We start from the raw sequence: 6,232 nt of genomic DNA on the forward strand, positions 1-6,232 counted from the left end.
AACACTGCAATATAATTATAAAGAAGTCTGGAGAGTAAAGGTCTAGGTAACCCTGCAGTCTATGTACAAAGGAAAAAAAGAAGGTAAGGTGTCCATGTTAAGACTTTTTCTTTTGGTTTTGCTCAAGGTTAGCACTCTACCACTGAAGTCATAGCTCCACTTCCAACTTTTTTTTATTGTGAAAATACTGTACAGAGGGGTTACAATTACATGGGCAAGATATTGAGTACATTTCTTATCAAGCATTGTAACCTCCTCCTTTGTTTCCCTTTCCCATCCCTTCCCATCCTCCCTCCTCCCCCCAATCCTCCTCACTCTCCCCCCACCAAAGTTGTAAAGTTCGTTTTCAACATAATGACTCGTACATCTCATTGTTGCAATGGGTCCACCTGTATCCCTATTTAAACGATTTGTTTTTTTCCCTTCCCCTCCACAAATTATACCAACATCAAATACAGTGAAAGCAGGAGTTATACTGTGGGGGAGGGACATACAAAGCAACAAAGAAATCATAAGGGAAGGTGGGAAGGTGGCTCAGTGGTAGAGTGCTTGCCTTGCATGCATGAGGCCCTGGGTTCCATTCCTCAGCACCACATAAGCAAAAAGAAAAAGCTGGAAGTGGCGCTGTGGCTCAAGTGGTAGAGCGCTAGCCTTGAGCTGAAGAGCTGAGGGACATCACCCAGGCCTAGAGTTCAGGCCCCACAACAGGACCCAAAATAATAATAATAATAATAATAATCTTTAATCTTATAAATGTGTTAGAAACAATCACATGAAAGAAAAAAAAGCATTTGAATACATATCTTAGGGTTCATTTCACTTCCAACTTTTGCATTTTTTGGTGGTTCATTTGAGATGAGGGTCTCACTGCACTGGCTTTGAACCGCTATCCTCAGATCTCAGCCTCCTGAGTAGCCAGGATTACAAGCCTGAGCCACCAGTGCCTGGCAAGACTCTCTTACACCCTTCCTTACACGGACCCTGTCTGTGTGTCCCTGTAAGCTGCCGGCGATGGAGAGAAGATAGAACAGCCAAGGGAGTCACAGGTTGAATTAGTATGCACAACACCATCCCAGTGACACACCATCTCTCCATTAGATGCCAGCTACTTCTTTTCCAATAACTAACATCATGTGTGTTTTATCAGAGAAGAGTGGGAACTCTCCTTGGATGCTTTTCCAGGCAGTAATACCACACACATTTGCTAAATAGGCTCTCTACATGTGCCAGCCCTGTTGCTGGGGCAGTCACTTCTGGTAAATTATTCTATCTCTGCAACATGTTATTTGGAGGCAAATTGGCACTATTTGCAAGGAACTTTGGGTTTAATTAGCCTCTAAAAATTTTAAACACCCATAATTGTATGTGGCCAGGAACATTACCCATGGCTAATTTGCATGTTGTTCTTATTGTCCCTAAGATGAGAGAACAGAACAATGGCTACTTTATGCCACACAACATTGTACACTAACCCAAGGGCGAAGATCACTCAGAGCTGATGAAACTTGGCATGGAAGACTTTGGGGTCGTGATGATGCACTAGACAGTTTAACACCCTTCCATCTCATCCCCACTGAATTTCGGCCATGAGCAAGCCCTCTGTCCAAGTATGGGTAGCCTCCTCTGGACTGGTCTCGCTCAGTGATCCTGGTCCTGGGAGGCGATTAGCAGAATCATACTTCAGAGGATCAAAGGGCTCCTGGGTTACCCAGCAGGCCAATTCCATTTCAAGTATAAAACTATCTGTGCACTCTGGTCAAACTGACATTTTCTCCCTCTCTCTCTATCAGTATCACAAAAGCTGAGGCTCTTTCCATCTTGGAATTCATTGTCCTTCAATATCACTGCATGGCACTAAACCCTTTCTCTAGCTCATTGGATTCCTCTATTAAATAAATAACTGTTTGCTCCTTTTTTAATTAATTATGAATAGTTACTCAAACAGTAATCCTGAGGAATTTTAATAGTTGTCCAAGTTCTGTCATCCTACAACTCTCTGACATATTTTTTTTTAATGAATCAAGGCTCTGTAGGGGGAAATTTGAGCTTTCAAGGAAAAATATGTGTTGTCTAAGTACAAACAGAATTAAAATTCTGTGGGAACTTCTGCATCTCTACACTTTGTAGGTAACTGGTAGCAATGAAAAATAATTCTTGTCTATAGAAATGCAAATTTTGCTGAGTAAATTAGCCCTTGTCCCCCATGTGGCGAAGCTAGCATCCCCTTTTTTAACCTGTTAAACACTACTGGGTTTCTTCATTAGCTAATGCATTAAATAAAATCTTTAACAATCACTCATTTTATGTTTGCAAAAAAGTTATAATGTTACCTCTTTGAAAAAATCATCAAATGAAGAAGAAAAAGAAATAAGCCTAACTAGGATATTGACCAGACAAGCTGCAAACACAAAATGAAGACAAAGAAGCCATCCAGCAAAAGAGGAACAAGTATATTCTTTCATGTTCTTCTAAGAATTAGCATGCCATCATTTCAAAGGAATGAAAGAAATGAGGTGTTTCAATCATATTCTCTAAACGTAAGATTCTTACATCCACATTAGGGAGTCCTGACAAAAATAATTCAGGGGTGATGGTTACTATCTGAAACTATTATCAAAGCAGAGTCTACCAGGAAAGTTAATCAGGTCAAACACATCTAAGTCAAGGCTATTGAGATAGAGAAAGAAGAAGAGCTTTTACTCCAATAGCTAAGTTCCAGTGTTCCCATCCCCACACAGCATGTGACACAGGGGTTCTACCTTGCTGATATTTCAAACGGATGGCTTCCAAAAGACAGTCTCTGATCCTGCAACAGGCTAAGAGAAGATCTACAACTCACAGGCCAGAGGAGGAAGGCACAACTGCAATTTTTCTTATGCAAATTCCCCAAAATGGAGGTCAATGACCTAGAATTAGGGAAGAAACCTACATAAAATTTATTGAAGCTGTGGGGAACATTAAGACCATCACTTGGTCAATATCCATATCATCATTTTCATCATACTTGTTGTTATACTTAAACGTATAGCTGGCAAGGCCTATCTCCTATGTCTCTTCATTTGAGTCTCCAAAAGTACTAGTATTCATTTTGCAAATGAGTTAACTGCAAGTTAGAAAGGTCAAGTAATTGGCCTAAGGTCTTGACTTCTCAAAAGGAACAACCAAGACTTAAATCCTGACTTAAATCAGTACATTTAAAATTCCATTATGTGTTGGACATGGTGGTACATGCCTGTAATTCTAGTTACTCAGGAAGAAGATGTAGGAGGATCAAGGATTGAGACCAGTTTGGGCAACATTATCTGAAGACTCTACCTGAAAACAAACTAAAAACAAAAGGGAAAAACCACACCAGAATGTGAGGCCTTGAGTTCAAGCCCTATCTCTGGGGGAAAAAAAAAATCTGACATGATGACTTTGATAGGGGGATACAACAGAGAATTTGAAGATAGTGTATATAAGGCAATGAAATTAATTTTAATGAAAAATCAGTGGGTTTACTTTTTTAAAAATCTACAGACTTGGCCAGAATAAGCTCTTTACTAATCTAAAAGAGAGAAGTTTCAACCAAGAGACACCAGATTGTTAGCGATGTGGAAGAAATGAAACAAATGCAGATCATTCAATTAGAGAGTTTATAATTAAAGAAAGGAGTAGTAAATGCACAGTAGTCTGAAAGAAGGCAAGTGTGACTGTTTTGAACTGTTTTTCTGTTTCGTCTGCAAGGAAGAATAGGGAGAGAAGTGAAGGATTGGGGTTCTTGGGCTGGAAGTGAGGTGAGTACATTTACTTCCTACTTCCTGTATGACAGCATCACGTGTGGTGTCATTCTGTCCTTCTACTGCAGGTGATGAGGCTAAGACTCCTAGAGCTAATTAAGTCTATCAAGTCATCTCATTCATTCAGTAGTAAGCATGGCTGGGTATAGTACTCACATCTATAATCCAAGCTACTCAAGAGGCTGAGATCTGAAGATCATGGTTGAAAGCCAGCCCAGCCAGGCAAGAAAATCTATGAGACTCTTTAGCTCCAATTAACCAGCAAAAAGTTGTGGAGGTATGGCTCAAATGGTAGAGTGCCAGCTTTGGGTGATAAAGCCGAATGAAAGCCCAAGGCCTTCAGTATTGGCACCGAAAAAAAAAAAGATATTTATTAGATAGCAGAAATCTACTTCCTTCACAATTTTTTCTCCAATGCTGTCAGTCAGCAGCTTCATGAGGTAAGGAAGAGTAGAGCTTTTCAAATTTATTGACCCTGACTTAGTGATAAATGACTCCGTATTTTATTCTAATAGAGTTGCCAAGTAAATAAAAGTCCTATCCAAAGTAGCATTTAATGATGTTTTGGAGGTGGGAGGCACACCACTAAAATATAAAAGGTACTTGCTCTCTTTACAGATATAAAAGAAAAGTTTCTCTTCCCTACTTTCTATTACTGTGTAATGCTCATGAGCCACTAACATTTGTTGGTAGCAGATGTCCCAGAAAGTTTAGTGAGGACCTTAATCAGCCCGTGAGCATTCAATTTAATCAGGAGTAGGAGAAAGTCATCAGAGGCTATGTGACTGAGACTTTAGCGTGGTTTGATGCTCTGCTTCTCCTTCCTGCCTCCCTACCACGGGCAATGCTTCTACATTCTATTAGTCTATGTTAGTCTTAGAAGAATACCAGCCATGGATATAGAACGCATGGTCTGTGACAACAGATCAAGATTGAGCAAGTCGTACTTTTGTACTTGTTGGTTATAGTTAAAAGTAGCAGACACACCCCGTGTTAAAGAAGTATTATATTCTCAACCTCACCATTACATAAGCCCATTTCAACCAATATAAAGCTGGGTAGAGTGCTTCAACCATCAGCTATTCAGGAAGCATAAATAGGAGGATCAAGACTCAGGACAGGTCAGGGCAAACAAACAAAAAAAAAGGAAATCAAAACAGGGCTGGGAACATGGCTCACGTAGGAGAATGCCTGCCTACTAAGTGTAAGGTCCTTGGGATGTTTTGTACAGAAATTAATCAACTCATCTACAAGTTTCTGTAAATGTAAGCTGCATCTTGATATGCTATACTCCTTTAAAGAGTTGGCCAAACTGAGTCACCAATAATGCCGATTACTATTCTTGTGTTTCCCATGGCCATTCACCAACAGTAAGAGGAAGGACTTAGGACAGTCATTCTTCTACTGTGTAACCAGAACATGGACTTCCAGGAACTCCTCATGTTTCACTTCAGCATAGCCTGACTCCCCACAGAGAAACAGACAACACTAACATGGACAATAAAATGACCTTTTAATAAGCAAGTATCAGACATGGCCAACCTGTACTAAAGCAAAGAGTTCATCAGGATTAAGCACAGATTCATGTTTCATTTCTTCGGAACTGGATGATCACCTAACCTCTGAATAAAGATGCTTCCAGGATTATAGGCTCTGATCAGTTGTAGATAAAATATGCTTCATAAGAAATCTGATAGAGGGGCTGGGGAGGTGGTAGAGCGCATGCCTTGCATGCATGAGGCCCTGGGTTCGATTCCTCAGCACCACATAAGCAAAAAAGAAAAAAAAAAGCCAGAAGTGGCGCTGTGGCTCAAGTGGTAGAGCGCTAGCCTTGAGCTGAAGAGCTGAGGGACAGCGCCCAGACCCAGAGTTCAGGCCCCACAACCGGACCCAAAAAAAAGAAAGAAAAGAAAAATCTGATAGAAAGAGGAGGTAACAATGCTCCATGTACTTATTACCTTACTCATGTAACTGTAACCCCTCTGTACAGTAGCTTTACAATAAAAAATATATTTAAAAAAGAAAGAAAGAAATCTGATGGAGCCAGCAGGCACCGAAGGCTCACACCTGTAATCCTAGCTACTCAGGAGGCTGAGATGTGAGGATCAGGTTTCAAAGCCAGCCCAGGCAAAAAAAAAAAAAAAAAACTATGAGACTCTTGTCTCCAATTAACCACCATAAAAACAGAAGTGGCACTGTGGCTCAAGATGGCAGAGCGCTAGCCTTTAGCAGAAAAGCTCAGGGACAACATCCAGGCACTTAATTCAAGCCCAGGACTGGCAAAAAAGAAAAAGAAAAAATTGGATGGACTGGAGTCATGGTTCAAGTGATAGGGTGTCAGCCATAAGTAATCAAGCTGAGTGAGAGCATGAGGCCGTGAGTTCAAGACCCAGCACTGGCATGGCGAAAGGGAGGGAGAGAAAGAGGGAGAGAAAGGAAAGTGAAAAAGGAAG

The sequence above is a fragment of the Dipodomys merriami genome, unplaced genomic scaffold (assembly GCF_024711535.1).
Source record: "Dipodomys merriami isolate MVZ:Mamm:240054 unplaced genomic scaffold, mDipMer1.0.p SCAF_134, whole genome shotgun sequence".
Lineage (NCBI taxonomy): Eukaryota > Metazoa > Chordata > Mammalia > Rodentia > Heteromyidae > Dipodomys > Dipodomys merriami.